Source organism: Passer domesticus, chromosome 15 (assembly GCF_036417665.1).
Source record: "Passer domesticus isolate bPasDom1 chromosome 15, bPasDom1.hap1, whole genome shotgun sequence".
Taxonomy (NCBI): domain Eukaryota; kingdom Metazoa; phylum Chordata; class Aves; order Passeriformes; family Passeridae; genus Passer; species Passer domesticus.
In genome coordinates, this window is record NC_087488.1 from 12,321,830 (window position 1) to 12,345,344 (window position 23,515).

Consider the following 23,515-nt stretch of genomic DNA (forward strand, 5'->3'; position numbering starts at 1 on the left):
GCACAGAATGGAAACTGTAATCATATTTAGGTTTTGGACGTGTGAGAAAGGAAGGAAAAAATACTGTCAGTTCAATGTGTATAAAGGAAGATGACATGAAAAGAATAAACAGGTTGAACACTAGAGACCTCTGAAGTTTTCATCTTGAAAAAAAAAACTTTATGCAAAATTTTAAAAACTTCTGAAGAACACAAGCAAATGAAGGAATTAATCTCCAGCTGAAGTCTGCATGCTTCTAAAAGAAGGTAGCTATTCAATCATATTTTTCTTAATCAACAGTTTAATACTGTAAACAGCAAACCAGCAGCATGACAAATGAAGTTTGTAGAGAGAGCTTCTCCCTGCCTCCTCCTGTGGCACCAAAAGGCAAACAGCTGCTCACTCTGCCTAGCACTGCCTGTCCTCACACTGGCACACTAATGGGTTTTCTGACAAGGCAAACTCTAATATTAGACACTGCTCTTATTAGCTCAGATCAGAGGGTGCTGTTAAACCCTGCAGGTACCACACTCTGCCGAGGTTGCTCTTTATTTCACAAATCATGTGTAATTGCCTCTTTAATATCACCCACTGAACTGAGCTGAACACAATCGTTCTTCTTTAAATTCAACATTCATGCTCTTCAAACATATTTCATTCTTAAAGAATACTTTTTACAATAAAAACACTTCAAAAGCTTAGAATTGAAGTTATTAGACAATTTACCCCACTGATACCAACAGGAAAGAGACACACAAAGGCAACTCCTCCCATGCTCCAAACAGCAATTGCTTTTTCCCTCGCCACATGAGGAAACAGGGGCTCTCTGAAGTGGTTTTAAACCCTTATATTTCAATGAACACCGTGTGATGGATATGGCTGTTATTTGCAACGCCATAGGAGCGTGTTATAAATAAGCCAGTGTTATTTATAAGCAGCGTGTTGTTCTGCACACCAGAGCAGCCCCAGAGGCACAGCATCCCACGGCAGGCTGGCTGGCAGGAAAGGTTTGATGGAATGTTTGCACAGGCTCAGGCACACGGCTGATCTCTGTCAGGGGCTGCTGGAGCCTGGCAGGAACCGCGGGGGCACCGCACAAACAGTGAGACCCTCTCAGGGCCAGCAAAAGAGATGGGAAACAAGCAGGAGCTGGGCTGAATTCTGCATTCAACATTAAGGAAATTTCTGTGGCGTCTCTGTGTCAGAGCATTCTGAACAGACCCAGGAATGGCAGCCTGTCTGTGCTGGGGGTGGTTATTGCCAGCGTGAAGCGCTTGCTCAGTGTGCACTCAAAGGGGAGGGCAGTTACTCATCACTAATACTTACTTACACACCACTCTCCCACCAAGCTTGCTAACAGTCTGGCATGTTAATGGATAGTAAGAAATTTTTTTTTCTCCCTCTCCTCATCTTCAGTCTTACCCGCGATGTTGGAACCAATTTAATTACTGCTAAATCATCTCCAACAAAGCACGCCAAGCCCGGCCCTGTATTTCTCCAAGAGGTGTGATTTTATGCCTTAGTTTCTCCTGCTTTTTCACTTATTTGCTTTTTAAACAGAAGAGATGACTGTCAAGATGCGTGAGTTTTGTATTTCCCTGCCATTTACAGATGACATCAGCCTCTTCCTTGCTCATATCTACTGAAACAATGCTGTCTCCTGGTATATCAACTTTAAAAAGCAAATGCAATTGAAGTTATCACCATGCAGCTCACAGAGAGATACCTGCACGATATAATTGATTCCTCTTCTGATCTCACTGGTTAACAAAAATAATTGAATTTGGTACCCTTTTTAACACACTCACATATTCTTTTACAGTTTTGAGTTGCACATCCTCCCTGCTTTTGTCCTTGGTCTCATTTTCAAAAACTTTTATCTTTAGTTCACCAATCTAGCACAAGCAAGAGACTCTCCAGTCTGGGGAAAACTGGAGCACAGACAATTAAGGTAGGAGAGAAGCAGGAGGAAAAATGCAGTATAATATATGCAAATGCAGATGTCTTATGAGGACACTGTTATAAGTAACTTGTTCATTAAACTCTTCCACTTAGCAGTGCACAAGTGCAGGGCTACCTTTAGGTTTTTATGCCGCACTTTTTAGCAATTAATCCTAAAGCATCCTCTTATGGGAGCTCAGCATCACCATCTCCATCTCCCAGGAGATGAAGTGGTTGTGGTCACTCACCAGTTTAGAACTGGGCTAAAACACAGACCTCTGAAGGCTCTCTGGGCATCTTCTCAGTGATTGGGTCATTCTTATCAAAACAAAACACCAAAATGTGCACCAGCTCTGTGTAGGAAAGGATCACTGGCACGATGCAGACACTTCTGAGGTGCTGCCTCTCCTGAAGACACACAGAGAAGGGCAAAAGCAGAAGGAAGCAGTAAAAAGAAGCAGAGATAGTGATAAGTATGAACATTCCCAAAGCATTCCTGTTGCACGTGCTCCAAATTCTTGACATTCAAAAGTCATGAAAGACATCAGGAGACCTAATTCCTTTCTGGTTTTGCAGAAGAAATGATCAGTACCTACCAGAATCAACCAAAACGTGGCTTTGAATTCTAGGAGTAAAAAGGGATATCCAAAGGTGCTGCTTTGTCCCACTATGAGGGGAGATGAAGATTACCAGCTCTACCTGTAGTCACTGAAACTCCATCCTATCCCTCATGTGAGCAAAGGAACTCAGAAGAAAAGCTTCTCATTTTCTCCTCAAGTCAGCTTTTTGCTGATGGAGCTTCAGAAACATTTTCAAACCAGTTCTGAGCAAAGGACTAGAGCATTTAGATTGGGAAGGGGAAAAGCTCAAGTTGAAGGTCACAAACCCCACAGTGACTTCCAGCAGCACAAAGCCAAAAGCTTCCCTTTACCTCCATTTCACACACAGGTGAGGAGAGAAGCCACTCCTGATGTCAGAGCCACCAAAAGCCCCATCCTTCAGCAAAACCAGGGCTGCATTCACAGAGTAACTCACTGAGCTGCTGAATTTCTATGCAGGAACAGAACCATGTAAGGATCAAATAAAATTAATTCTGTCTAATAACAAATTAATTGTCCATGCCAACCTCTAATGTCTCCATCATCAAATGAATTTCCATGTTATTTACCCACCACAACTTCCCATGGGGAAGGAGAAAGACAGCTGCTTAGATTAAAGAGTGAAACAGAAGAGCCTCCTAGACAAAGAATCTTTTCATTTTCTAAATGATTGCTCTACTCCACAACGTCTTCGGAGAAATAATGTTATTTTTTTTTACTCTTTTCACAAAACCAAGATGCAAACTGCCTGATTTGATGCTGCTATTTCATTGTCTCAGAACTGCATGCACCAGCTTCGAGTGGCAAGGAGAGAGAGCCTCATGCAGAAATAATGTTCCATTACAAGAAAAATAAATTGTCAATAGACCTAAGGAAGTTATTTTTCTCATTGTATATTTTCTGAGGAATGGATCACTGTAGTCCTCACCTTATTTATCGACAGCAGGGACATCTTTAAAAGGCAACAAACAAAACCCACTTTATGGGTAAAACTAGGCTATAAATCCTTCCAAAAGACAAGAAAAGTGACATATCCTGTAGGATCCCCACTGCTCTTATTTTACAATCTTAATGTCTCTAAAACATCAAAAATTGTCCAGTTTGAGCACACCACAGAGTACCCCTCAAAATCATCATCCAATGAACAGGTTTTTCTTGGAAACAAAAGCAAGCTTTCCCTAACAGCAATGTCAATGTTCCATCCACTTAAACAATCTACTGTGATGCCTGAGGACTGCCCAAGCTTAGGAAACCAGATCTTAACAAAAAGCTGATCCATTTAATCCTGGAGAAGTCCTGGGAAGAGAAAGGCAAAAGAGGAGAAGACAGATTTGGAGTAACTTGGGTCTTTGACCTGATCAGTCCAACAATTCACTGTTTTTGATCAGATAAACAGAGGCAAAAGACACAATAGACCTTTTAGAGAGAAGCCAAAGTACTTTGTCATCCAACACACAATTCTTATTTGGACAAGGATTTAAAAGGTTACTACTCACAGGGCTGTCATAGGATAACCACCCAGTAGCATTTTTGTTATTATATATTTATATTTGTATTGAGAAATCTTTGTGAGAAGCAAAGTGGTCACACTTACAAGCGTTCCCAAGATCACAGAGTGGTCCTACCAAAATTCTGCCCTGACTGTCCCTAGAGCCACAGAGGAAAGCAAGAAATCTATGCACAGCAAAGCTACGGGGCACAACCTGCAAGAAATCTTTCAAAGGCGAGCACGATCCATCAAACGGATGTAATTTATCCTGGCTGCAATGGCTTTTCTACACAGAGAAGATTAGGAGCAACAGAGTCACTCTTCCAAAGCAGAAACAAAACAACTTTTAGTTAAGAAATGAAGCAGATGGCCCGTGTAGATTAAAGAGAAGGTACAGAGCAATGCACGAGCAAACCGCTGTGCCCAAATCCCACAGTAATTACCGCGGCGGCGGCGGCTCACTAATGATGCTGTGCCTCTGAACTGGGACAAATTAACACAAAGACACACATGCTGCTGACTTGCAGCTCAAGGGAAGGTGAATATTGTGGAGACTCAGATATTTAAGGCAATCACGACAGATTAAATGCTGCCAGGTAGAGGCGACATGCAGTCCCAAGAGGAAAGGGATACGGGAAAGAATGTGTTCCTCATCTGTCCTAGAAAACAAAATGAAAATGAAAACTGATGTTCTACATCCATCCATTGCACAGACTCTTTCACATCCCATTTGTTTTTCAGTATCTTTGCTGTTATTCCATTTCCCTCGAACTCCTGTAAAGGCTGGAGATCAGAAGTCCTGTCAACGGGATCGATCCTCAGCCAGGATAAACCAGCACCACCTGGCCCAGGGGTTGTGTTGGTTCAAATGTGAACTTCCATAAAGCAAAACTGTTTGAAACTACATCCCCTGCATTGACTTTTCCCTCCCAAACATCGTGAGCTGCCAGAGCAGTACATCTGGAGTGGATGCCTAATGAACACTGCTGTTTTCCCCACTGAGAGGAATGGCAGCTAACATCCCATCCCAATAAGTTCAGGTTGTTTAGCCTGTAGTAACAGCTCATTTTCTTGGACCTCTGGGAATAGAGGTGCAGTTTCCAGTGTGGCTTTTTGGATATTATTGATGCTGACTTTTCTGGGCTTCAAGATCTGGCGGGCAGCAAAAGTCTGCCTGGTCTGGGCCAGTGGAGAGCAATTCAATATTATTTTGTACTTCGGATGATGTTAAGCTAATGAAGGTCCTATTCTCTTTTATAACTCCCCATGCAAATGTTAATTTTTAATAAACTTTGCCCAAGTAGGATTTAAAGCTTATCTCACAAGACATATTTAGAGCAGTGCCATGGTGAAGTAATTCTGGGAAAAAAATATGTACAGCTGAAAATAGGATATTTCTGCATGCTTGCTTCAAAGGCTACCAAGAGTTTTTTTGCAGACACTTGTCATCAGACTAGTCATTGTGCAGGACTGGAATCAATAATAGCCCAAATCTGTGCCTCTCACGTGCTACAGAGGAACACCATCATCATCATGTGCTGCACATCAGTGACAAAGACACCCCCAATGACATCCCTGGAAGTGCTCAAGGCCAGGTTGGATGGGGCATCGAGCAGCCTGGTCTAGGGGGAGGTGTGCCTGCCCATGGAGGGGTTGGAATGAGTTTTATGGAGTTCTAAAGTTTCTTCTTCCAACCCAAATAATTCTGTGGTTCTACAGTGTGGGAAGGCTGGTGATAATGGAGAGGTGGGAAGAGCAGGCAGATTCTGTTTAAATGTCCCAGGGTCAGAAAAGTTGAGCTGATGCTAACAGCAGCACGTGGACTGAGCAAGAGGCTTGAGTGTCACCAGGCTGCCTCTGGTGACAGGATGGAGCTGCTCTGATGGAAACCTTGCAGAGGCTGCTTAGCACAAGCCAGGCTGGCAAATCAGCAGCTAAGAGGAACACTGTGCTTGGCTGGGATCCGACTGAAGATGGCTTTTAAAAGGTGCTGCTGCTGAGGGACAACAAACAGCTTGTTACATATCCGTGCTCAAGACCCTATAATCAATTCAAAATAATTAAGCTTAATCATGTGAATGGTAGCAGGACTTAGATGCACCCTTTTCAAAACCTGTTGAGCATTCTCTCTTCAATTCTCTAACCCCCACAGCCTTGTTTCTGTCCATCAGAAGTTAATTATGGGAGAGAGTTTCAAAATGTGTTAAGAGCTATCACATATCTGGGGGTCATTTGCACCGAAGACAGGAAAATGCATTAATGGAAATGGTGCTGTGAGCATCTGAGCTTTCTCTGCAGCTCACAGATTCAAGGACACAACTTATGGCCTCACTTTTCCATCACCAGAACCATTCAAAAAGCTAAAGTTCAAAAAACACAGTGTTAAAAAAACAGACCTCTTTAGTCCTTTCATTTGCTAATTTTAATGTATATGTATATAAGACAGTAAGTATTGTGCATCACTTCTTCCCCCACAATACTACTTTTGTCACCACCTGCATTCAACCAGTCCATAGTTCAGACAGAAGAAAAATAAAACTGGAGAGCTCTCAACCATCAGAATTTACCTCGTATTTCACAGCTTTCTTGGGATATCTCATTGAGAAATGAAACCTTTGACTCTGGGAAATGAATCCTTTCCTATGCATAGGTCATCAACAGATGGCAGCATAAAGAAAAGATGCTGCTTCTGAAATATTCATGTTGTTTGCTGCTCCAAGTTGCTACTTTACTTTGTATCTTGAGGGATGACACCCAAAAATTAAAGCCAAAATCTAATTTTGGTTTTAGGATCCTTGCTGTGCTCTATTTAAGCTCCAGAAATCAAAATAACATAAAATTTTGATTAAACAAAAAGCCACTGCACTGACATCAAATTCTTACCTCATTATTTGAAACTCTTTTCATCTATATCTTTAAAATTACCTTCTACTCCCAATACCCACATCCATCACCAAGAATCAAAGTCTGCAGGTGAGGATGCAGAATGAAGGGTCTGTGACCCACAAATCAGACACACAAGGGAGCTGGAATTTTAGTTCTCAAAAAAGATTCACGTTCTCTTCCCAGCAGCAAGGAATGGTTGCATTGAGCTAAATATCTTAGAAATCCATATATTTACAGGTCCCAGAAAAGGGGTATGGCATAAAGAAGCAAAATCCACATGTAATGCCTGAAAAATACTTTTTCCCCCCTCAATTCTTTTCTAGTAAAATGCAAAAATATTAAAAATATATTCAGCCTTAACTGTCATCACTGAAAATATTCATATTCTCAGCACATGGAACCTATTAAACAAATGCCCTTAATGGCTGATGTGGCTCCACCATAGTTCTGATTGAATAAAGAGACCATTTCTTAGACAGCAAAAGAAGTGTGGATCTCTTTCTAAAACACTGTAACAGAAATAAAAATTTCCTTTGAGTATGTGGCAAGATAAAATTGAAGATTCCACTTGATATACAAAATAGAAACCTCCCTCACACAAAGTACAACACAGATGAATGGCAAAAAAAGTGCACACACATATCACTGATAGGAAAAGCTTAAGAACAGTTCTCTCTTTTTCTTAAATATTTTCATATTTGCCCAAAACCAATATTGAACACACAAAAATCAGGAGTCTTACTATTTATGTAACAGACATGCTTCATAAATTGAAATACTTTATGTTTTAAGCAGTTCCATTTGTCAGAGCTCCCGCAGACAATGTTGTGTTTGCCCTGCCAGGGACAGGCATCTGCCCCACCTTCAGTAAATTCTGGGTGCTCACTGTCTTTTCTGAGCCCCCATCCCAAATTCTCCCAAGCACACAGCAACAGGATGTAGTCAGCACTGGTTTCCTCTGGTATGGGGAGTCAACATCAAGTTATTCTCTGAATTATTCTGGCCTGCACAGGCCTGGGTAACAAGCCTTGGCAGCATCTCCCCAGACACCAGGGACAGCTTTTCCCTGGTGAAGCTCAGATGGCATTCACAGACCCACAACAGGGAGAAATTCAGCCTGAGGGTTATTGCACAGCAGCATTTCATCCTGGTCAGCCCACCAGCCTGGCTAAAGAGAGGATTTGGGATATCAAATGCAAGAGAAAACCTCAAACACCCAAATCCCAGAGTATCTCTGGCCTGACATGCCTTTCAGAGCATCTTTTAAGGAAGCTGTGCTGCCAAGGCAGGAGCAAGCAGGGGATCAGTCATGGCTTTTCAGTGTGGGTGACCTTCTCCCCCCTCACCTGCCCCTAAATGAGTCTCCAAAAAAGGAGGGTTTTTTTTTTCTCCTTTCCCTCCTCTTTTAACTCTTTCACAAAATGTCACATTGATTTTCAAGGCCAAAGAACAGCCACCTGACATCTGAGAGTAAGACCATCATGTTTTCCACTAGGAAAACCACAAAAGGATAAAATGAAGAGAAGGGCTAAGAGCTGTTTCACAAAGGTCACGTGGAACACAGCGACTGCAGCCCGTGATAAGGGCACTTTGGGTTTACTAAGCCACTCACTTTGCATGTCACCTGCACACTGGGGAAGAAAAAACTACAGAAAACAAATCTGTCTTTAACTGCCCTTGGTCCTTCAGCATTCTCAAACTTTCTGCACTCCCCTCAGCAGCTGACAAAACTCTTTACCTGTGCTCAACAATACAGATGGCTTTGATAGTTTTATTTAAAAATGCAGAAAGTGAGGTTTCTCATTTTCCTAAAGAATTAAACTCCCTCTTGAAGTGTAACCCGAGATCAATTTTATTTCATCTGTTATGTAGCAGTTTTAATAAAGTGTTAAAATCAAAGATATTGAAAAATTACAAGAGAAAATAATCCTCTGAAACAATGTGAAAATGGAATGGGCAAATAATAATGCAACTGGAGCAGAAAACTATTACATCCACTCTCAGTTTGCTTCCATGCTGAGCATCACCTTGGCTTAATCTTTCTAAAAGAAGACAACAGCAGATGCCAGTCCCCACCAAAGCCTCTGCTCCCAGGTTTGTACTCCTAGTAAAACTACTCACTACTTCTGCAGGAAAAAACTTTCCTCTTTAGAACAAGATAGGAAAAAAAAAAGTTTAATCTGCCCGTTTATAAAACTCCTTATGTAAAGATACTATAGTGAATGAAGTATTAAATTATGCAGTGTGAGATGTAATGGAGTGAATTATATTCAGTAAGATCACACATTACTGGAAATATGCAAAAAACTCTGCTGCTGGCTTTCAGTTGTCAAGCTACACACACGTACATACATATTACATATTATATATATATATATATATATATATTTTTTGCTCATCTCATTATTTTCTACAGTCTCCATGTGTGATAACATGCCCACTGCTGACACTTGTCCTATTCTCCCTGGAAGACCCTACATTAGCATGTAAATAGCTGGCAGATAGGAGGAAATGAGAGCAAGGAATAGCTCTTTAATTAACTTTAATCCTCTGAAAATCCATACAGCAATCTGTTCTGACAGTTTTCTACACAAGATCTTCTTAGGAGGTCCCTAAGTGCTGCCTGAGGATCACTGCCAGGCTGGAACGAGGAGGAAGAATGAACAAACCAGTTCTGGAGACAATATTTAGGCATTTTTCTGCAGTTAAATGATGACTGGTGACTGCCATCTGGCATTATCAGAGCTGTCATTAGCCTGGCTCTGGATGGGAAGCAAAGGGATGCCATGAGCAAGGCTCAGCACATTTCCCACCAGATGCCAGCCAGATCCAGGAGCACACACATGGAGCAGCCTCCTCCAGCTCCCCACAGCACCCAGGCTGCCAGCCCTGCCCCCTGGCACACCTTTCTCAGCCCACAGCTCACACAACACCCTCGAGGTTGAAGGGCAAAGAGCTTTCCTTGTTAGAAGACTTGATAAATGAGCTCCATAGCAGCACCCAGCCCTTCAATCTTGAATGGCAAAAAGGCTGGCAGACTGTAAAGGAGTGAGCTGAAATTGTTCCTCAATGGCTTACAGCTTCCAAATGTGACAAGTGTTATTCATAATCCTCTATTACAAGGAAATTTCAAACAAATTTTGGTGTGGAGGAAAAAGAAAATCTAGGGATAAGTGGAAGGAGCTGCAGTGGCACAGATTTTGTCAAAGAACTCCTACCTGTAGGTTAGATTTAGCTCTGGAAGTGGTCTAATGGTCCCATTCCTATAAATTCATATCCTCCTGCCAGCAGAACCATGCTAAGTCTAAAGACTGCATGTCATCACAATTCCCCTCTCAATATCATTAATGCAGTAATATCATGAGCAGACATCTCACTTAATTCATCATATCAGACTCCAGGGCTAAAACATACAGAAAAGATCCAGCATGGCAACTTCAAAAACTTGGTGACTGTTAATGCTCAGAAGAATGCATCCTTTTATGAATATGTGAGCATGAATTTCAATAAAATGACCTTTAACATGACAGATTCCTGCTGAAGGAAGAAGGAAATCTCTACTGACACATAAATTACTGAAGATGAAGGTGCTCCTTCTAAGATTTACCTTACACAGACTAGTCCTTATACACACTGATCACTAATCCTCTTTAAACTATGCCCTACTTCCTGCAGCTCTGAGAAGTTATGTTCTAATCTGATCTAAATTTTCCAGACTAGAGAAACACCATAAAAAGTGCCCTTAACAGCTGTGAAGACCAAATAAAAGGTGAAATTGGAATAAGTTCATAAAAATACCATAATCACATCCAGGACTAGTTAGAAGATTGCTCTTTGGCCATCTGGCAAGAGTACCTGGCACAGACAATGCCTGAACCATGGCCTCTCAGCTTATCTGGCAGCTGATTCCTCCCTGTAAATAAATATGCAGCCACCAACCAGGTTGTTCCATAAAATGAAACAATAAAATTAAATAACCCAAATAAATAAAATTTAATTATAAGTTTTAAAGGGGCAAGAAAGGGAGGGGAAAATCCACAAAGTAATACCCCAAATGAAGTATAACAGATCTGAAATCTCCACCTGATCCTAGAGAACAGGACCACCCAGCTCCATGCACTGCCCACAGCTGCACATTTCTGATTCATCTTGCAGACAGGCAGGAGTGACAGCAGCTGTGATCCACTCACACTTTGCTGGGAATACAGTGATTTGTTTACTCACTGCAACACTGTTAAATCTCACGGGACATTCAGACACTTGTACAGGGAAAAGAGAATGAGCAGCTCAGAAATTGCTTCTTGCAATACGTGAACTTGCAAGAATATCTCATATCTTTCACAAAAGTTAAAATAAAATAGGGGTTTTTTTAACACTACCAGTTTCATAAGGATGCAAACAAATACAAATATCAAAACACTGAAAGTCATGATGCTTGCATGAAGCAAGAAAAGGTCAAATAAATGTAAAACATAATGGAGAATATCAGGTAAATAAAAGCCACAGCAATATTAATTTGTATTTTAAAGGCACACAAATTTTAACACCATGAAAACAAAGCCCCAAACAAAGCTGAAGTGGACAGCTCCATGTAGAGGGCAATCCTTCAAGTCTATCAGAAGCATGAGTGGCTGTAGCTGCACACTCTGACCCAGCAAAGATCCAGGCTCCAAAAAGACTCATCACAGCTCCTCTGCTCTATTTTATCCAGAGAACTGTGATAAAGGCAGCTAAATGCTTCAAGAAATTAAACTGCACTGAGAAGATATAATAATAATCTCAAAGCTGGATATTCACCCAAGACCAAAAAATAACAAAGGTGTTAACAGACAAAAGGAATAAAATGATTTATCATTAAAAATGGTTATCCTATTGGAGATACCAGACTGCAGACATCCTCCTCTGTTTTGAAAGCAGAGATAAGGTTGTTCTGGGAAATTAGAGTTATTGGCAAGGAAGTTTCACCTGAACATTAGGAAAATTAGTTAAGAAGGTTCAGAATTCAAAGCATCTCTTTGAGTTGAGTGTAACAAGATAAAATAGAGATAGATAAGCAGGAGCTTTTGTGAAAGTAATTTTAACTGAACCAGTTAAGAATTCTTTGAGAGAACTCACAGGAGAGTGAACCAGTGAGCACAGGGTTTGAAAGTCTGTTTAAATGACCAAGCATTGCTGGGTTTTAATCATGATGTGAGAGTGCAATACCAGCTGGGAGGAGCTGGCTGATGGAGGAGCACACCAGCCCTCCCTGCCATGGAAAGCAATTAGCAGGAGGCTGCACTGAGGATTGCAGCCAGAAGTTTCCTTCAGGATCATTATTAGCATAGTGGAACAAGGGCAAGCAGCAAGATGTGAGCTGACAACATAAAATATTAATGTCAGCAGAGCCTGGAGACAAGGGTGAGGCATTCCAGAGCACCTAAAAATATCAATAATGACAGATGAGCAAAGGCTGATAAACAGACTGAGCAAAATTACACACAAATGTGTTTGAAGAGCAGAAGGAAAAAACTTTAGATTCACACAGGGTGCACACAAGCAGCTTTTACACCATAACCTCCTAGGGATTTGATTTTGACATGCCAGCCAGGCAGAGCCCACAGAGAGGAGGGAAGGGACTTCAGCCACAACCTCCACAAACAAAACCACTTCAGCAACACAGCTCCAGGAAAAAATCTGATCCTTGTATTAACACAGGTTCACCACAACAGTACCAGATGCTTCCAGGATATGACAAGACTCAAAAGATGTAGAAAAAAATCAGTGAAATGCTGATACTAACACAGCAGAGCAGGCAGTGTCAGGGAATACAAACACACATGCTGCAGCAAAGGATTTACCACCTGAAGGAAGGTCATTGTCACATAGGTAAGGCACAGAAAACTGCAGTCTGCACTGGGGGACTTCATAATAAACCAGACATTCTCGGAAGGAGATACACTAAAGATTTCACAGCTCTTCCACAGCACTACTGTTTGACTTGAGCTCAGGTCTTCAGTTATTTCACCCAAGCATCTCGGTTCCCTATGCTCTTTTATAACTGATATAACAGTGCTTCCCCACCTCACAGGAATGACAGAAGGAGAAACGCAGCTCTAGACACTGAGTACTGCTAAAATCTGAGTGACAGTGTCATTCAGGTTCCCAAAATAGACAGCATTTAACCTTCATTAGTTGCTAAGAGCTCTCATAAGTCTACCAAGCGTTGATACTCGGATATTTATAACACATTTAACTCCAGACCAAGTCCCAGCACAAAAAAAGAGAAAGGACAGACAATGTACCAAGAAGGTTCCCAACTCCTCAGAGTTTCTTATCACTGCTTCTTGGGGGAAAAAATTGCCAAGAAAAAGAACTCATTGGTCTGGATGAATAAACCTTGTAAGTCCCAAATCTGTCCCTGGGGAGGGCAGCAATCACACTTGTTACATCTGAACAATGCAGCAAAATGAGAAGATACCATTCTTCTTAAGTTTTATTTGCATGAAGTATATGAACTCTGTAATTTGCCTTTAATGTTATTAGCCATCCTTTTAGCATACTGAAAGTTAATTACAAATCAAAAGTTTTGATGCAGATCGTTAGGCACCCATTCATCCACGTGGAGGCAGAGCCATGATCCAAGAGCAGCTGAGGAGGAACAGCTTGCAGGTTCTGTCAGCTGAAGAACATCCAAAACAGAGGGAATTCTGCATCAAGCCAAAGTGTGACCTCCTGCCCACCAGTCAGGCTTGGCAGGAAGTTCGTTATCTCTTCCTATTATTAATTCAACTGGGTATGCCTACTTGGATGCTTTGGCTGCAGTTAAGGATCTCATTCCTTCAGTGGAGCTGTTTGGCATTGAAACTAAGCCTGAAAAACTGCTGGCTGATGAGGGGCAACAATTCCACACCCTGCTCCCTCTTATTAAAGGAAAACTAAGGAAAAAAATCTACCTCTGCAAAGGGAGAAATCGTGAGAACATAAGTATCAACAAAAGAACACCCCAAACTCAGCTTAGCTAGGTGAACTTCAGCAAGAACTCACAAAGTCACAGCATTTTGGTGGGAGACAGATTTAGATGAGTCAGCTTGAGCTGGTTGCTTGGAGAGATCAAAAAATTCCTTATGTTAGGGAGTGAACCCCAACAGAGGGCACAGCTCAATGCAGAAAATGCACCAACAGCTGCAGCAGAAGGAGCTTTAGAACCTCAGAACTCACAAATCCATGTGCAGGCAGAGAGGAAAGTGAGGCAGGGAAGGTGAGCACATTTAATTACTTCTGCATTTTTGGTTTCCTTGTGCTATCTGAAGGAAAACATCAGATCCAGAACACGTGTTTCACACCCTTCAGCTTGCACATGCCCCCGGAGAGTTAAACTATAAACCTGGCTATTATTTACAGCTTCTCAGCACCCATTTAGGATGTTTTCAAGGAATTCAGCAGGGCTTTTTTTCTTCTCTTTTATGCAAGTAAAAAGCCAATATTGGAACACAAGGGCTACAAACATAGCCTCAGGTTAACACCACACATGACAAATTCATGTGCATAGGTATTACATAAGAAACACGTTGCCTCACACAGAAGGAGGTTAAATAGCTTTCTGGGGCTTGTTTAATAACTTCTTTGGTGGAAAAGATTTCATTTAAAGCTTTTAAAGTGTGATGACCATGGCTCCATTATGAACCACTCACTGAGCTACCCGTGACCTGCACCTCTGTCACACATCCAGCACAGGGAGAAAGCAGAGGAATTAGCAGAATGAGACACTCAGCATGTCCTGCTGTGCCCCACATGTTCAAAGATGAAATTGCCACTAAGCTGAGTGGTATTTTCCTGCACAGGAGTGTTTAGAGGCACAGGAAAGCAGAGGAGGAGAAGGCAATCACCTGGATGGGACACTGAGGCACAGTAGGAATGTGCAGCTGTTGCTGTTCCTCAGTGTGCAGGGAGAACAAGGAATGGCTCTGAGAAAACTAACAGTTCTGTGGTTGTAAATTGGGAGGGAAAACAGAAAATAAACAGATTATTTGCTTGGCATTTTGCTAGAAGCAAACAGAAGAGCTGAGATTTACTTAAAGGACTGGCAGAGTGAACCAGAGATGGGAAAGGAAATTATTCCAGAGTGATCTCTGCAAGCACTGAGGGGGAAAAGGACACCCCCAGTGCAGCCCTTGGGCGGGGGCTTTGTTCCATGCAGGCTGAGCCCCTTTCCCTCATGTGCAGAATGGACAAGAGGGAAAAAGGATAATGGGCAGGGATACACAGTGAAACAGGGAGTGGGAGAGTTTTCACTGGAGTAAGCACTGCCTCTTGTTCATGTTTACTGCATGCAAAAAGTCAAGAATTCTCTTGTATAGTGATTTTCACTTTTAAAAAACAACTCTGAGTGGTTCACAAGCACCTTTTTCCCAGCACCAAACCTTATATACACTATCATAATAAACATCTTCACATTGGAGAGGGATAAAAGGCATTTTGTTTTGATTTCATTATATCTCCTGAAATTGCTTTTTTCTTTCTGCATTTTTTTCTTGTCATTCAGTTGTGGTGGCCCTCACTGAGGGATAATGCAATAACACTTCTGACAAGGTCAGCTTTCCAATAACTTTGCAAATGGCATTTCCCAATGACAAAACAAGCACAGCTTCTCCTCTCTTTGTAATTAATATAATAGAAATGTCAACCTGAAAAGTTGGTCTCCAAAGGTAGTATGTTATCAACAGTAAATTAATTTATTAGAGTCAGAAAGTGTTTCCTTATCTGCAAAGCTGAAAATACTATTTACAGAGAAGAATTCCTGTTACAAGCATAAAACATAAAATTTCTGCAGCTTATATCTGTGCCTGAAAAAGCAGCAACCAAGGAGAGGAGTTAAATCGCTTAAATTTCTGATTCAGACACTAGATCACTTTGGGAGCTGCACACTCCTTTTGCAAATGCCCTGTAGAAGGTGGGTGAATGAAAGAAACATTACTCCACATCCATGTTTATCTTTAATTTAATCCCAAGTTCAATGCACAGAACGAGCCTTCCCAGCCCCTCTCCCATCCACATAAGCAATAAAAAGCTGTTGGTCTTGGACCTGCCTGTAACCCATCTCCCACATAAGGCAGGAAAAACAGGTGAGAGAGCAGGGACTCCTCCAGCTGCTTCTTCCACTGGAGAGAAGACTCTTCTGCTCAAAGGGAGTAAGAACATCTCTCCCTGAAGAGGGAATGAGTTCTTGGCTCTGTCCCATGAAGATGAACCCACGGGGCTTCAGGCACACCCCACTCCAAACCCACCAACTCTACAGGCCAGGAGGTCAAAGCCCTCCCTAGGACCTGCTGCATGTCATGGTCTGAATCTCTCCTTCAGCTGCTCAAAAGGACAGGAGCCCCGAGTCCTGGCCTGCATTTCTTTCTGTATTTAGATTTTACAGCTCCTTCAGGCACTCAGGACAGGCAGACATGAGCTCCAGCATGCCCTGGGCATGGTGCAATGGCCCAGCAGGGGAAGTGTGCTCACATCCCAGGGGGAAGAGCATCCAGCTGCAGCAAAACTGCACATCCTGCAGTTCCAGCACGGGCTGGCACAGAGAACCAGCAGAATGCACATTTTGCTGTGAAAAATATTTGCACTGATGTCAAAGCCAGACCCTAAGGCGCCTGCAGCTCCCAGGTACGAGATCAGCACAAACCCTCTCCAACACTTGCAGGAAAAGTTTAAAATGCTCCATCCTTTCAGCAACCTTCACTTTAACCACTCAGCCTCAATTCCTTGCTCACAGACTTGTGGCTCCCAAAATAATATTGACTAAAACCCCAAGTAGGGTGGGGTTTCCATTTTCCCCAGTGTTGATGCAACACTGGAACAAGCCCATGGCACTTTCCACACACCCAACACCGTGGTAAGGAAAGGAACACATCTGCTGGAATCCTTGGGCTTTACTGCCTCAGGACAGTAAGGAGATGCCGACGCAGACAGATTTAAACTTTACCCTGGCCATGCTTCCCTGGGCTTAAAAATCAGCTTGGATGCCCCACAGGATTACAGGACCTTGCTAATACAACCTGTACAAATCAGAAGACTCTTGTGAGAAGAGATCTCCTCCTCCTGACAGAAAGCAAGTCCAACATCTTGATGTGTAAAAAGCATATCCTCTTTTCCTCTCTCATGCTCACACTTTACCTGTTGATTCCTTTTTAAATTCTTGACTTCAAAAAGGCATTGATCTTTCTAGGGAAATCCTGAAGCTCTGGATTCATACAGACAAGAACTGAGTCTCAGCTCCTTCACTGTCCCAATTTGGTTCCACCTGAACAGGCAAGTTTACAGTTAATGATTCTTCACAGGTCCTGCCCCACATAACACTAAAAGAATCCAGCAGCTGTTCTGTATAGTGAGAAACTTGTAACATAATAATCTCATTACATCAATCAAAATTAATTAACTGAAACTACACCAATTCTTCAAATTTTCTATAGCTTCTATTAAACAGTTGTTGACTCTATCTGAAATACTACCTAAACAAATGTGCTCATAAAAGAGGGAACAGTACATTTCTCCTCAATGCAACAAATCATGGGTCAGAGACCATTTCCAAGATGCTTTGTAAAACCTCATTTGACTTCTAATATATTCATCAATTTAAGCAATGCTTGACCTGAGATGCTGTGAACACACATCGAACAAAACAGTCAGTACTGCATGATACTGTGCCAGGAGCAATCCAAAACTCCTCAATTCTCCAGACAGTCCTTCAGTTTTATAAAGATTTTGGGTCTTCATTTGAAAGGATGCTCTGACTGGTGTCTGAGTAGTGCAGCTGTTCTTACCAGAGGCTCCCATCACATGTTGAAATAAGCTACTGTGCAATTACTTAATTATCTCTCTCTCCTATCCTTAAAAAAAAAAGAAAAAAAAATCCCCTGCAATTCAACTTGAAGGAAACCCAGTTAATCCAGTTTTATGGCTGAGAATTAAAACAGAGAGAAGTCAGAGATTCAAAGCTGCAGCTCCTGTGGCAATACCACCACTCTAAGAGGCAGTGAGATTAATGCCTTCAAACCATAAGTATCTGAGGAACAAAGAATAGCAAAAAAAAAGAACCAAAACCCCTTTTTTTTGTGCAGCTTAGCCTTGCTGGTATTTCAGAGCCTGCTGTTCAGAAATCCTAAGCCTCTTGCCTGTCCCTGGATGCTGCCCAAGCCCCTGCCCAGCAGTCAGGTTTGTTCTGCCCGACTTCCCCCAACAATCACTCCCTCATTCCAGCCATCCATCTTCCCTGCCAGACCTGCTCAACCATCCCTCATAATTCAGAGCTGAGGAGCTAAGGAATAAATGTTACAGCACACGCATCAAGGGAACTATAACTTTGAATTACCTGACCTGGGTGAGTTTAAATTCTCAGCCATAACATTGGATTAACCTAATTTCTTTTTATTGAATATTTTACCTTTAGAAGTCCTACAGCCCTTTCTCTCAGAGAAATATGAGAACTGAAGGTCATATAAATTCTTTTATGGGTATATTTCTAATTTTCATAATCTAACCTCTTGGCAGTGAGCATTAATATCTAGTGGGGGCAGAACAAAGCAGAACCCAGTCAGTATTCTGGGGAAAAAAAGATCACATTTCTATTGTTCTTCACAAATACCTCATAAAATAACATAACTTTTAACTTTGCTGCATACTCTGAATTGTTATAAAATTTTTTAAAACCCTCTAAACTCACTGCTTAAATAGAATCTATGTCAGAGATAACATCAATAAGAATACAGAGGCTGTCCTTGTGCCTCCACCTCAAAAACATCAGATATAAAGATAATAACGAACTCTGTATTTTTATCATTGCAAGGTTTACCAGATACATAATAAGGCAAGAGAAAGAATTACACAAAACCAATTCCCAGAAAATTGCTAAGATAATTTTTATGAGCACTTTTATGCTTCTAAAAGGGAAAGAGAAGCAAGGCCCAGGGGCCAATTCATCTTCTGCCTCCAGGCTGGCCATTTGAACTCAGCCTCACCATCTCCATGGTGAGAGCCCGGGGGTGATACAGCTCAGCTCTAACAAAGCACATCACCTTCCTGCCTCCAAGGGACAAATTCCTACAGGTACCACAGGGTACACAGAGTACAGTACCCAAAGTCAGGGAAAAGGCAAATTTATCCACTAGCTATGAGGAATTAGGACAACAGATCAAGAGCAAAGGGTCTCACTGGAGAGGATGCAGTGGAAAGCAAGAAGGGCAGACTCCAGTGCCCAGAGCCTGGGAACAGCTCCTGCATGTCAGAGCCAGAGGAACCTTTGACAAATGCAGACTGACAAGTGACACTAAGGGAACTCTTAGGCTTCGAAAAGTCATTTTGGAGCAGGATAAGGAAGTGAGAACTCAACATTTCTGCTACTTTCTTCATGGAGTCAAAAGCGAGTAGTAAGCTTATTACCAAGTTAGCCAAAGTAAGGGACAATGGCAAAAAAGAAAATCAAGCACTGCTCTGGGAGCCCACACCAGCAAAAACACACTCTTCTGACTTCCCAAAGTCTGCAAATCTCACTTGAGAAACAGAACATTTTCTGGTTTAATTTAAAGATACTTCCTCCTCCCAAATGGTCTTTGTGCACTGCTTCAACACTGCTGCAGCCAGTCCCTTCTACAAACACATTGATCCCAGCTTTCCTTATTAATTCTTTATGGAGAGGTTCTGCAATTGTTTCAGTAAATGATATTAGCAGACCTCGTGAAACAACCTGTTTCAAAGGAAAATGGCTTGTACTCATTCTCTTCTGGAAGACAATTGCCATTTGCTTAATATAGCCATGATATTTTACTGAGGTAATTATACTCTTAGCTATCAGTAACAATTAAACCCTTAGATTGAGGTTGCTTAATAAAGGTCTCCAAATAAATAACACATTCCAAACACAGTATTTTAAAATGTCAAGCATGCAAATAGGATCTTGTAATGAATATAAGGAAGCATCTAGTATAAATCAGCACAGAGTTAGTTTGTCACTGTACAAGTGTCTGCAGGAATTGCTGTTGGAATATTGTGGAATTCTGCTCAGAAAGCTACAGAAAGGGCAGTGCTGCAGATGAAACCATTTCAATAAACACTATGGCTGGTTCATGGCAGGGCCAGGGTGAAGCCATCAACACTGCTGTGCTTCTCTAAGGGCAGGGCTGAGTGACTTGGGCAACAGTTGAAGCTGGTAAAATTCGTATTTGTTCTTTTGTATTCCCTGTAGCAACTTCCTTGAAAACTGGAGTTAGGCCATTCCATTAAAAGCTAAATAAAACTCAGAAGCAGACAAATTAGAGGGTACAGAGAGAGGGGAAAAAAAAAAAATCACTCTCAGACTCTGAGATCTAGAGATACTTGCAATCAGGTCAACAGATCCTGGCAGGTTGTTAGGTATGGAAGGTGAGGGAATGGTTTAAAGGTCCTCACAGTGCAGAATGCAAGATGATCAAGAAAGGTAAAGCAGACCAGCAATACATATAAAAAGAAATAAAAACTAATCAGGACGCATGTTGTCAGAACATATATTTGTGGAGTTATCTGGCAGGGATATTGCAGGCAAAGAGTGGTACAGCAAGTTATCTCCAAGAGTGCTACATGTGGAGGCAGCTGCCTGAGCTCCAGGAGGTGGTTAAGTGGATCAGGACTAAAATATGACACAGCAGATAACTGGAAGAAGTTATTAAAAAAAAAGACCCACAAAAAACTTGGGTTATACAGAGGAACAAAACCCAAACCCAACTGTGTTAAAATAACTTCTCACAGAACTCCATCTCCCTGGAGTACTTTCCACCTCACAGAGGGAAGGCAGTCAGAGACCAACAAAAGCAAAGTGTGACATTTCCTAACTCCAACAAAGAATGTCTACGGAAACAGTCATCAAACTCCCAAATCCTGCCTTCTCCCCACAAAACTCAGCACCCTTTATCCAGTAACCCAGACACTCTTGTGCAAATCACAAACACGAAGCCCAGCAGCCACTCCTCATCAGACTGAACTCAGGAGCATTTTAACACCAGCTCACAGGGCAGAGAATTATTCATAAAAGCACCTACCTCATCTCTGACCTGTTGGTCTTCATTCTTTAAAAAAGCACCCTACAAGAGCAGTCTGGGAATTAAAATTGATGATGCCACTGGTTACTAAAGATTAAAATTCAGCAGTGACCTGTTCCAAACCCCTGCACTCCACAGCAGCAATGCTCTCTTTGCCTCTTTCCCACACCTGTTAATGATCTTCTGTCTCCCTCTGCTATTATCCTCCTCCACCCCCAACTACCCACCACCTTTTCTCTGAAATTATTTAACTGATTAATATAATCAAGTTGAAATTAGAGAGATCTGTGCTCAATCTAAAAGGCTGCTGAGTCTCCTTCAAACACAGAGTCTCGTCTCCCTCTTCTCAAGGATGGATGGTCCAAGGAAGCACTCACAAAACCTGCCTTGCTTAATCCCTGAAGAGGGAGATGTGCAATCCTCTTAAAATGTATTTATTTGCCAGTCATAAAAAGGAAGGTAACTTTCCTGAGTTTATAAAAACCTAAAAAGGGGAGACACAGTGAGCAGAGGGAAAGGTTTGGCCAGGGTCAGGCTGACAGCACTTAACAACCAGGTGTGGAGCAGCAGCACACCTGGGGATGCACCTGCAACAGCACTGCTGAAATTGCATCCACAGAATCATGACTTGGACTGAGGGAAGGAAGGAAGGAGAGTGATAACAGCCAGGGAAAGCACTGGATACTTTGGATACTGCTCACAGCCCCCAGGAGCAGCTCAGAGCTGCCCCAAGGCAACTGTGCCACCTGGATGCAGAGCACAGCTCAGGGCATGATGCCCAAAAAGTCTGTCACAGCCAAAGTGCCTGTTCTAGTGCTGCTGAGTGCAGAGCTGACTGCTGTATTTACAACTTATCTTTCACATATCCCAGGAACAGGGTTAATTCACCTTCTTTGCTGCACACCCAGAACTTTGAGATCCTTCCTTGTACTTTAAAATCATCTATCTACCCCCTCAGAAAAAACATCATGCAGGACCCAATATGACAGAGAAGCCATCAGCATTATTTTAAATCTTTACTGATTACAAAACAAAGCAGATGGCAAATCAAGTCATGAACTCTGCATCTGCCATGCTTAATGAACAGTTTAATTACCTAGTCCCATTTCTGATGCATTTTTACCACTCTCAGCTCTGGGAGACACTAATATACTTCACACTGACTGATATCTCCAGGAACATGTGGTATCAGCAGTCAGCTGGAGTTGGTTAATCAATACTTGTTTAATCTCTAACTTTTATGGTGATGGCCTAAATTATGTCTCGATAGAAACAGATTTCCTATCATATCACATGATCTGGTTGAGAGCCCAGGAAACAAAAGGGAATTTTTCAGTCTCTTCTCTGGGCAGCAGGGTACCCAAAGGCACAGACAGGAAATAAACACAGTGAAACAACAACATCCAACACAAGCAGCTCAGTTCAGTCGTCGTGTTGTGCCTTATATGAGAGCAAGGGCTGCAATTATGGCAGTGTGCACTCATAAAGCCGACAATTTCAGGAACAAATTAGACTAATTTGGAATAAGTTACAAAAAGTAACTGAAACTGGGCTTCCCATTTTGAGTTTTGATCTTCCTACAAAGGATCATGCCCTGGCTGCAGGAGGCAGGGCATTTTGTCTTTGGGAAACCTGCAGTGCTTTGGGCTGATCCCATGCACTCTGGAGCTCCTTGCAGAAGTTATTTCTGGGCACAGAAGGAATCACTGCTTTCAGGAGTCACTGAACTGAACATGTGCAGGGGAAGAGGCTCCAAGTCTGAGCCCTGGTAGCAGCTAAGAAAGAAACACAGCAGGGGCTGACCACAACCAGGTGAAATCACTCGAGGAGAGGAGCAGATGATGGCCAACCTTTGGCCCTCCACATCAGAGGGCTTTGGGAGCTTTTTGAGTGGGCCTTCATTGCTGTTCTCCAGCAACACTTCTGCTGTACAAGGCCCAGTTGTGCCCTCTGGAAGCTGCCCTCCTGAAAAAAATAACTAGAACTTTCATTCCATGAAATACTGACTCAATCAGCTGCTTACACTCAGATAAGGATTTTCAGAAAGGGTTTTTCATTTTGGGAGGCCTCTATGTCACATACAATTTCTTAAGAGATTGCTATTTTAGCCATTCAGTACCAGAATTGACTGTTTTTAACAAGCCCACTTCATAAACAAAGACCTGGAGTTGTGTGCAAAGCTCTCAGAAAAAGTTAAATACTCAAAAGCTTAAGGACAACACAAAAGTCCAATGCAAAACTGTGTGAGTAAACATGGCATTCAAAGCAAATACAGCAGTAAATCAAACAGGCAAAAGGGCAGAGGTGGACTAGGTGTCTCCCCAGCATTTCAGGTGTCTCCCAGGACTGCTGTATCACAAGTACCTCAGGGACTAAAGCAAAGATGAAAGATTTTCCCAAAACTCTGAGCTAAGGGAAAGCAGAAAGCATGACAGACAGCAAACCCAGCCAGGCAGATCTCTGAGAGAGATCCACCCCTTCAAACATCAATTTCTGTTTCATCACCTTAAGTGAAGGGAGTGACACTCCATCAGTGTTGAAAGCCTCAGTGGTGTCCTAAACTAGCCTATTGTTTC

The 23,515-nt window shown here is 42.1% G+C and overlaps 1 protein-coding gene across 8 annotated transcripts in view; it reads right to left on the minus strand.

Annotated features, from left to right (window-relative positions):
- MAD1L1 (mitotic arrest deficient 1 like 1) overlaps window positions 1-23,515 on the minus strand; it is a 348,097-nt gene that overhangs the window by 219,850 nt on the left and 104,732 nt on the right. The window contains exon 1 of one of the 8 annotated variants that reach the window (XM_064389855.1): window positions 20,940-21,121. The exons of the other annotated variants lie outside the window; for them this stretch is intronic. The gene's annotated coding sequence lies outside the window, so the exon portion shown is untranslated. Of the gene's footprint in view, window positions 1-20,939; window positions 21,122-23,515 lie in introns of those variants that run through there. 8 annotated transcript variants of the gene reach the window in all.